Here is a 10,211-nt window from a genome sequence, read left to right on the forward strand (position 1 = left end):
CCTTAAGGTTTCACCTTGGAAAAAGATACTCAGGTTTGGCCGTAAGGGCAAGTTGAGCCCAAGATTCATTGGGCCGTATGAAATATCCGAAAGAATTGGTCCAGTGGCATATAGATTGATTTTACCCCCTGAACTTGAAAGGATTCACAATGTTTTTCATGTTTCGATGCTTCGACGTTATAGATCCGATCCGTCACATGTGATTAATCCCTCGGAAGTTGAAATTCAATCTGACTTGAGTTATGAAGAAGAACCAATTCGCATCCTAGCTCGTGAAGTGAAAGAGTTGCGAAACAGAAGGGTTCCGTTAGTTAAGGTGTTATGGCTTAAACACGGGATCGAGGAAGCTACTTGGGAAACTGAGAGCTCGATGAAAGAACGATACCCAAACCTATTCACCGGTAAGTTTTTCGGGGACGAAAATTTCTTAAGTGGGGGAGAGTTGTGACAGCCCTAAATTGACCCTAGTCGGGAAGTGGTTTCGGGACCACAAAACCGAGTTAAGAAAATAATTAAAAGTTATATTCTGTGTTTATGAAGTGAGTAAATGCATGTGTGAAAGTCTCATGCATTAATTTGATCATCTTTATGTGAATTTATTTATATGGACTTATATGAAACTTTGTTGGAAAGTGAGAGGTTAATTTTACAATGGTCTAATAGTACATACATTGAAAGGAGGGGTTTTGCATGTCAATTTACCCATGATAAACATGGTGGCCGGCCAAGGAAGGAATATGCTCCACTAATTCAAAAATTAAAATAATTTTGTATTAACAAAGGATTTAATAATTGATATTAAAGGAATTATAGTATGGAAGGAAATATTATAATGAGAAGTGGGAGGAGAAACCAAAGTGACTCATCCTTACTCCTCCATTGCCGAAACTAGAAGAAAGAAAGAAGAAAAACTCTTGTTGAATTTCGGCTAAGGTGTTTTGATACAAAAAGGTATGTTTTATGCCACTCTTGAAAATGTATGCATAATTTGGAGGTTTGGTTTAAAAGCTACTTGAATCTTGGATTGAAGTTAGGTTATTATGAGGGTTGAATTTCGGCCTAGGAGCTTAAAATTTTTAGTAGAAGTTTTGATGACATTAGATGGATAGTTAGGTTGGATGTGTTAAATTGTTAAGTGCTCTAGCTTGAAAGTTAAGGTTAATATGGCTTATGGGGTTGCCGAATCTAGTTTAGAGAGAAAGAAAAATATATGTATTCGGATGTGCTTCAAGGAATGACATTAGGGTAGCTAGAGTCTAAGAACTTTCGGTCAAGGACTATTGTGTGAGCAAATTCGGTATAGAGGTTTAATTGTTAAGTGCATTGTGTTCAATGTTTAAAGAATGGGTAGTAGCTAATTAAAGTTAAGAAGGCTGGAATTTCTTTTAAGGGAGGTGTGACCTTAACATGAACAAAATAGAATCAGCCTTAAGCTTGACTAAATGGTTCGGTTATTATTAGTTTAGAAGAAACCTATATGAAATGGTTGATATATGGTGAATTGGTAGTACTCTACTTGGGACAGCAGTAGTAAGGTGATTTTCGAAAATCGCCATAATTTGTAGGAGTTGAATTAGAAGCTGAGTGAATTATGTCATTAAAGCTTCAAGGGTCTATTTTCTTACAAAAGAAACTATAGAAACAAAGGAGTTACCGATCTAGAGATATTTGAAGTATTATGGGGCTGAGTCAAAATGACTGCCGGATTCCCTGTTCTGTTTTTAGAAAATCATTATAAATTGTACAAAAATGATTATAAGATAAAATTTATATGCTTAGACTCCTTAATGAGTCTAGTTTCAAATGAGATTAAATACAACACACTTGGAATTCTGTAAAGTGAGAAATTGGATTCGTAGTGAAGAGTGGTCAGAATAGTCAAACAGTGAAATAGGGGAAACTTTAAGAAAAATCTGGTATTGATTGGCCAAGCCTAAAATTCTGAAAATTTTATGGATGGAAGATATACGAGTCTATATTCAGGGAAAATTAACGGCAAGTGATTTGGAGTTTAGTAGCTCCAGTTATAAGTAATTTAGTAACTACTGCTCAGGAAAACAGCTCGTAGTGAATATGAGATTTTGTTGTAAACATTAATGAAAGTTTGCCGATGAATTATTTATTGATTAATATAAAGCTTGCTATAATCTATGTGTGTGAAAGTCGGATCAATATATATAATATTATTCGGAAAGTAATATTTGAATAGTCGATTAATGACTATTTTAATTTTTGTTGAACTTAAGCTCAAGAGCAAAGGGGAACTAGATCCGATAAAGGGAAGGAAAAAGTAATTGAATAGCCGTTGAAGTCGTCTGACGACATTTGAGGTAAGTCTTCGAGTAATGACCCTACTTGAATTATATTGAAATGATTAGTCATATTATGACGGATAGTCGAATGTGCATAGAGACTATGTTATAAAGCCAATTGAAATTATGCTCTTTGTGTGTGGCTATTGAGCCGAAATTTGAAAGATTTAATAAATGTTTTGTGTTTGAGCCTTAGTAACGAAGAAATGATATGGATGTGTTATGATTATTGATATATGTGTGCATGAGCATTGGAATATATCCGGGCTATGACCCGAAGGCAATTATGCGAGTTGATATATCCGGGCTAAGACCCGAAGGCAATTATGCGAGTTGATATATCCGGGCTAAGACCCGAAGGCAATTATGCGAGTTGATATATCCGGGCTATGACCCGAAGGCAATTATGCGAGATGATATATCCGGGCTAAAACCCGAAGGCAATTATGCGAGATGATATATCCGGGCTAAGACCCGAAGGCAATTATGCGAGTTGATATGTTCGGGCTAAGACCCGAAGGCAAATGTGTTTGCGGTTGCATTCGGTTAAATACCGAAGAAACTTGGGTTGAATGTGAGCATTTTGTGCTGTAACTAATTTAATAATTATGCTTGACCAACCCGAATGATAAGGTATGTTTGCACGTGCATTGGAAAGTCGGTTTGTTTTAAATGGTATTCGTGCGATCGGCTAACGAATTCTCGGCTTTTATAAAGGTTGATACCTTGTGTACCTATGTGGGTGAAGTGTGAAGTAAGTATGGGTATGAGAATGTGTGTTAATAAAGTGATTTAGTTAACTATGTGAATGTAATACTGTAGTCAAAGCCGATTTCATTACTTGAGACTTACTAAGCTTTAAATGCTTACCCGGTTGCTTTGGCTCTCTGTTTTATAGATTTTGCTCGTTAGCTATCGGATTCGGGATCAGCGAAGTCGAAGTCATCTACACTATCAAGCTCTTTGGTACTCTTTTAGTTGAACTCTGGATATGGCATGTATAGGACTACCCCCTGTTGTTTAAGTTCTTTTGTGATGTATGTGTGTAAAGCCATGCGAAAATGGCTTGTAGATGTGGAGTATGGCATTAGACCATTTGTGTTTATGTATGTATATATATGGTTTCACGATGTGACTATGGTTTGAAATGGAAGTGTTGGGCTAATGATCAGCCATTGGAATGGCTAAATATGATCACATGTGGACCTATGTAGGGCAAAATCCTAGTTGGTCCATGGTGACCACAAAATAGGTAAAGTTTATCTTGAAAACAGATTTTGACAGCAACAGTGGTGTAGAATTGAAAAATCACATAAATTCGTAGGAGTGGAATTAAATAGTGAATAAATTATGTAATCAAACCTTGATGAATCTACTTTCATATGGAAGTAACGAAACAATTATAGGAACAGTACAGAAAGAGATATTCGGGTTCTTGTGGAACAGGGCCAGAACAGTTTCTGGATTCCCTGTTCCGACTTTGGAAATTCACTATAAATTGACCAGAGATAATTAGGGGTCATACCATATATGTATGGATTCCTCTCTGAGTCTAGTTTCCATAGAAACAAACGGCATCAGTATTGAAGCTCTGTGCGGAGAGATATCCCAGTCGTAAGGGGTAAAGGTCAGTGTAGTCGACCCCTGTAACTTGGGAGACTTTGACTAATAAACTGTACTAATGGGCCCGACCAAAAATTCTAGAAAAAAATCCATAGGTGGGGACATGAGTCTAGTTTCAGGGAAAAATCACAAAACTGATTTTTGAGTTGTGAAACTCAAGATATGATTTTTGAAGCGACTAGTACTCAGACTGGGCAGTGTCTGGAAAAATTTTTAAAAGTCTGTCAACACCTCGTATTCGACTCCGGTGACGGTCTCGGGTTTGGGGTGTTACATTTTTCCCTTAAAAATTACCCAAAATTTCATCAATAAACCACCATGACCATCCACTATAATTAATAATGGTTTAATTACCATATAAGGCCAACAATTCAAGTATTTTAAGCTATATAGTTCTTTTAACTAATAACCACTAACTTTTACAACTTTTATTATTTAGTCTTTTTTTCTTAATTACCTAACTAAACCTTAAAATTTCTTAATCAAACTCGAATACTACATCATAAATTCCTGATAAATATTAAATAAATAATAAACTATTGACTTACTAGTCAAAATCGAGGTCCCAAAACTACTGTTCCTGACACCACTAAAAAATAGGATGTTACATTAACCCCGAACTGGTCTAGACTGTGAGGTTGAGAGATAAGTAGTTCTTGCTGACTTGTTATTTTAGTGGAAGATTGAGAGATCCTGCTAGGTTAATGTCTAGTTCATTAAACAAGGAACCCGAAGCAACAGTTAGTTATGATTACCGAAGCGAGCTAATCACCTGTGCTCAAATCTGATTCAATTCCCATATCAAATTTAACAAAGTCTTTTTCTTTATATTATTTTATTCTTTATTTATAAAAATATCAAAAATCTTTCTTTATGTTGAGTCGTAATATAATTTATTTCAAGTACTAATCAGCTTTGTTTGTGCTTAGGTTAGGATTAATTTAGTACTCGTCTCCCTTAGGTACGATCCTCGAAGTACTCACCTACTTCGTTGTAACTATATTATAATCTAAACCGTATACTTGCGGACACCGCCTATTTAACATATTTTGCCCAGGATTTTTACTCTAGACATTGGTACATCTTGAGGTGGTCAAGTACCACCTAAGTGAGAGGTGGGTTGTGCATCAGACTTGGGAGAAAACTGGTGATACAAACTGGGCAGTTGAGATGAGTAAATGCAATGAGTGAGGTACATCTTAAACACTTTAGTAGTGTTTTTAATTCTGACTTGTTGGTTTGGCAAGGACACAAGGGCCCTTGCAGAGTTCTAAAACGGGTAAGCCGAGGGGCTTACAATCTAGAGTTAGCGGGAATACTCAAGGTTAACTCAGTGCTCAATGTGGGCACGCTGGAGCCTATTTGTACGGATCAAGGGGATCTAGGCCGAGACAAGTCACAATGTGAGAAGTGAGAGCGGCAGGCTCTTGCGAACAAAATGTATAAAAAAAAGAGAGAAATTGTTCGAGTTAGGAGACGATGGAAGCCGAGGAAAGTGCTCTAAAGGTCGGGACTACCTAACAAATAAGCTAGTCAAGAATCGGTCGAGTCATCGAGAAAGTTCCAAGGCGAGTTAAACTAGTGTCATTCCGAGGATGCAACGAGGGCATTGCGAGAATGGGTGGTAGAAAATGTCACAGGCCGCAGATCAAAGCCCGTGACGATTACGCAAAAAGTGTCCCATAAAGGTCAACTAATGAAATGGAGCTCATTTAACTCGATGGAACTAGCCCGACTCATATAACCTATGGAGAATCTTATCTACATGAAGCCTTGGTGGCCCAGTGAAACACTCTAGTAAACTGGAGTTACCTGGGTAAATAGTGTAAATCCTAAAGGGATAAGATTGTATAAATTTTAAATCCCTTAAGACCCTTAATTGTAGATAGGCTCTAATTTTGACCGTCAATGTAACTTAATCTGTACCGTTGGTTTTGGGGGAGCTCAACTATAAATTGAGGTCTTCCCTCTCATTTGTAATAATTCCATTCATAATTGTGAATATATTTGAGAGCATTTACTCAAACACTTGGCATGCTATTTTTTTTTTTGGCTTTTCTGTTCTTCGTTGCTCTTTTGTTTCAAGTGTGCTCCCACTATATTTTTTGTACCTTATAGAATTTCTGCGATAATTCTCACTTTTGCGAGAGTTAACCTGACTTAGGCAGATTTGGAGCAAAGAAATCACCTAAGGCCGTACGGTTTGCAAGACTAAAGTTCTAGCCCTGTGAGATGTGCATATGCATTTTATCTATTTTTTATTATTCAATAGGAATTAAACATGATATAATCTCCCTTGGCCATATTCAACCATGTCCAAACCCAAAAATTTAGTGCTGGGACGAAAATAAAATTTTTAAATTTTTAAATTAATGTTTAAAATTTTGTTTTGAAAATGCTTAGATTGAATAATTTAACCAAGCACCAAGGTTCTTCTCCAACTTTGGACTAAAAAGGTTTATGTTTTGGTTAAATTCTATTGTTGGTTCTTGCATTATACGTAAGTTATGGATTTAGTCCTTTTACTCTAGTTTGATCAATGTTAATCTCTTTTTCTAAAGTTTTAGTATTGACTCAAATTATAGTTGTTAAATTAGCTACGTTAAATTCTATTATTTACAAAATCTTATATTGTAAACATATTATCACATGCTATGTCCAGAGGCGGATCCAGGGGACTGGTAGGGGCCTCAGTCCCTCAAAAATAGATAAGTTTCCATTTTTGGCCCTTTATAATTTATAAAATTTTAAATTAGTAATGGTAAATTTGTACTTTGGCCCCCCAAAAAATGATAAAAGAATTTATTTAATCCTCTAAAAATTATAAAGATATAGGCAATTAAAATGGTGAAATTACATTTTTGCCATCGTAAAAATATACGATTTAATTCCAACCCCCTAAAAAATTTCGATCAATTTACTATTTCTACATGATACTCACAAAAATTCCACATCATCTTGATTAAAAGATTTAATAGCTTCCATTTAAGTCAAGAATGGAATTTCAAATTTTAAAAAATATAAATTAGAATAACTTACACATAAATGATAACAAACAGGAGAATTTGTTCTAACGAATTTAACCACTGCCATATTGGTCAAAAATCAAGCAAATTAGAGTATATGTAAATGCAATGACTAAAAGCAAAGTTTGATGGAAATATGATCTCGCTAACTTTGTACCGAAAAAGGGTTTCTGGGTTTTGCAGGTTATAACACCACCGAGGCTGGAGATATATGGATGATGTTGGGCAAGATTGGAAAATGTTATTATACATTTAACTTTTGTGATAATTGAGGGCTGAGACTCGATTCTTTCTCATCAGTGAAATGTTGACACATCGCTCTCTTAGGTATATTTCAAAAGTCAAATTCTGATACAATCTTTTTGTTTCAGTTGATGAAATGGAAATTTTCTAACAATTTTGTTTATATATAATATAAATATTATATACATCAAAGTAATCACTACTTTTTAAAATTTCTTATTATATACATATGCAATCACACTTGACTTGTACGGATAGAGTAAAACCAATTAAAATGTAAGTATGGAATCTAATATCTAAGTTTAACAAGATTTGGAAATATCTTGATTGGTGATGTGAAATTTAGGATTTGAGGAACTCTTAAATATTCAAGTTTAGCAAATGGACAAGAGAACAAACTTTTGATCGGTCTAATAAACTTGTGACTAGCAAAATAATTTGTACGTAATAATAAACAAAATAAAATCACTGCTTTGGTGAATTATAATGGGATTAGAAGTCTTGATTGAAAGATTGTTGGTACAAACCAAGAAAATCTTTTATTTTATTATTTTTAGATTTTTTAATTTTCTTTGGCCAAAGCTACAATCAAGATACACGATTAATCTTTGTTTGAAGAATTTTTGTAGGAGACTGACTTCTTATTTGGATCTAAGAGTTTCTTCTTCTTAATTTTAAATCGGAATAAGTGAAACAAAAATCAAAACCATGCTCCGCATTGATGCCGTTTCATTTTACCTTATACACGAAATATGCTCTAAGCCCCTAATTCTTCATATATTTGGAATTTGATTCCTCTATTTTTATTTTAAGGAATTTAGTATCTCTACTTTTTCAAGTTCGATTGTTAACATTGTTAAAGTTTTTCTGTTCAATTTAGGTTCACTACTGTGTTATTTTTTGTTACATGGCTATGAAGTGATTATTTTTAGCTTCTAAATATCACACAAGCAAATTTGACAGATGAGTTTAAAGGTGCCATTAATAATTGAACTTGAATTTTGAAATTTAAAAATTTTTAAGGACTAAATTCTATGAAATAAAAGTAAAGGGACTAAATTTTAAATTTACAAAAAGTATAGGGACTTGGAACTTATTTTAGCCAAAAAATATTGTATGTTGAAAAAAATAAAATAAAAAAAGTAAAATTGGATATTTTTCAATCAACCAACCACCTAGAGGTGACAAAACAAGCCTAAGCCTGAAAGTCCGTTACAAGCTCGGGCTTAGATCGATCTGATCTGAATTTGAAATAAATCTTACTCAAAGCCCATAAAAACTAGGATTTATATTGAACATCTAGAACAAACATTAATAATTAATATGATTACCTAAAATATAAATAAAGTATAATTATTTATTTGATGGAATGTAATAACCACCATTAAATATTTATGTTAAAAATTTACAATAAAAAATAATTAATAAATAGAATAGAATAGAATAATAATATAAAATATATAATGATATAATATATTAATTTAATAATACGATAAAAATATTATTATGTTTATCGCAAACAACTAAACATGATTTATTATGTAATAGTAATAGTAATAATGTTATTGATAAAATTAATTTTAAATTATATTCCTTTTAATAAAAATTATCTAAAACAATATAAAGTGGAAATGTTAAAAGTTGTTTAACAAATAAAGTAAGAGGAAAAGTATAATATCCAAATAAAATATATTCCTAAATTCATAAAGTTATATAAATATATAAATTCGGTTCTTATTAAAATCAGTCTCTTGAAATTTTTAAAATTATAAATTATTTTAATGGTAAAAATACATTTGACCCCCTTCTAAAGATGAAAATTTTGAATTCAATTCCTTTAAAATTATATAATTTAATCTCTAAATAAAATTATATAAAAACCAATCCTTCCTAAGTTGCTTGCAAGTAACAGCAACACAATGAAAAGTTATAATTAATGTTTGTATATAGTTTTTAAAAAAACTGTATCAAAAATTAAAAATATATATATTTAGAAAGTAGAATATCATCTAGAAACTAGTAACCCTCCTCTCTTTTTTTTCTTTTTCTTTGGGATTTGGATTAATTTTATAAATTTAATTTTTTGATATTTATGGATTTGAGTTGGGTAAAATTATATTTTGGGTTTAGGTTTTAAATAATGTGTTGTTTCCATTTGGGTTTAACTTTAGAGAATAAATTTAGACTTAAATATGATGTGTTTGGAATTTGATTCAGATATAAAAATTTTAATCGAACCAAAATTAAAACCTTTTTATCTAAATCAATTTAATCAAATAGTGAAATTGACTCGATTTGGTCAATTAAATTAATTTTAATAGTTAATTATAATAGATTATATACCACTACATAATATGGTAATATAGTATATAATTATTACTAAAAGATATTAATATATTATAGATTGTACTAAAAGATATGGTAATACCACATATATAAACTTTTAATATATTATATATTATATGATTTGATATAATATTACAAATTATAATAATATATATTATGTATTCTTAGTATAGCATATGATATAGTATTATTACATAATATAATAATATATTTTATATTTATTAATACAATCATATATATGACATTAATCAGTTCAAAATGGACTTAACCAAGCCAATTTGATTGAATTTGTTTAATTCGGTTATTTTAAATTGATTTTAATCATTAACTATAATAGATTATGTAATGTTACATAATATAACAATATAGTACATAACTATTCTATTAATATTGTAATAATATAAGACCATTGAATTTATCAATATAGTAATATTTGTCTTGTATATAAGTTTCAAATAAATTTGACTCATTATCATATCAATCGAGAATACCGTCTTTATTAATATATATATATATATATTCAACAGTTGGAAATTTTTATATTAAACCAATTGTTTAGACACTTTTAATTTATTCAAAACTTGACATCAATGATTTAAGTGAATAGAACATGAAATTTAACGATCAAATTGTTAAAATATTATCTATATATAAAATCAGT

The sequence above is a fragment of the Gossypium hirsutum genome, chromosome D01, assembly GCF_007990345.1.
Source record: "Gossypium hirsutum isolate 1008001.06 chromosome D01, Gossypium_hirsutum_v2.1, whole genome shotgun sequence".
Taxonomy (NCBI): domain Eukaryota; kingdom Viridiplantae; phylum Streptophyta; class Magnoliopsida; order Malvales; family Malvaceae; genus Gossypium; species Gossypium hirsutum.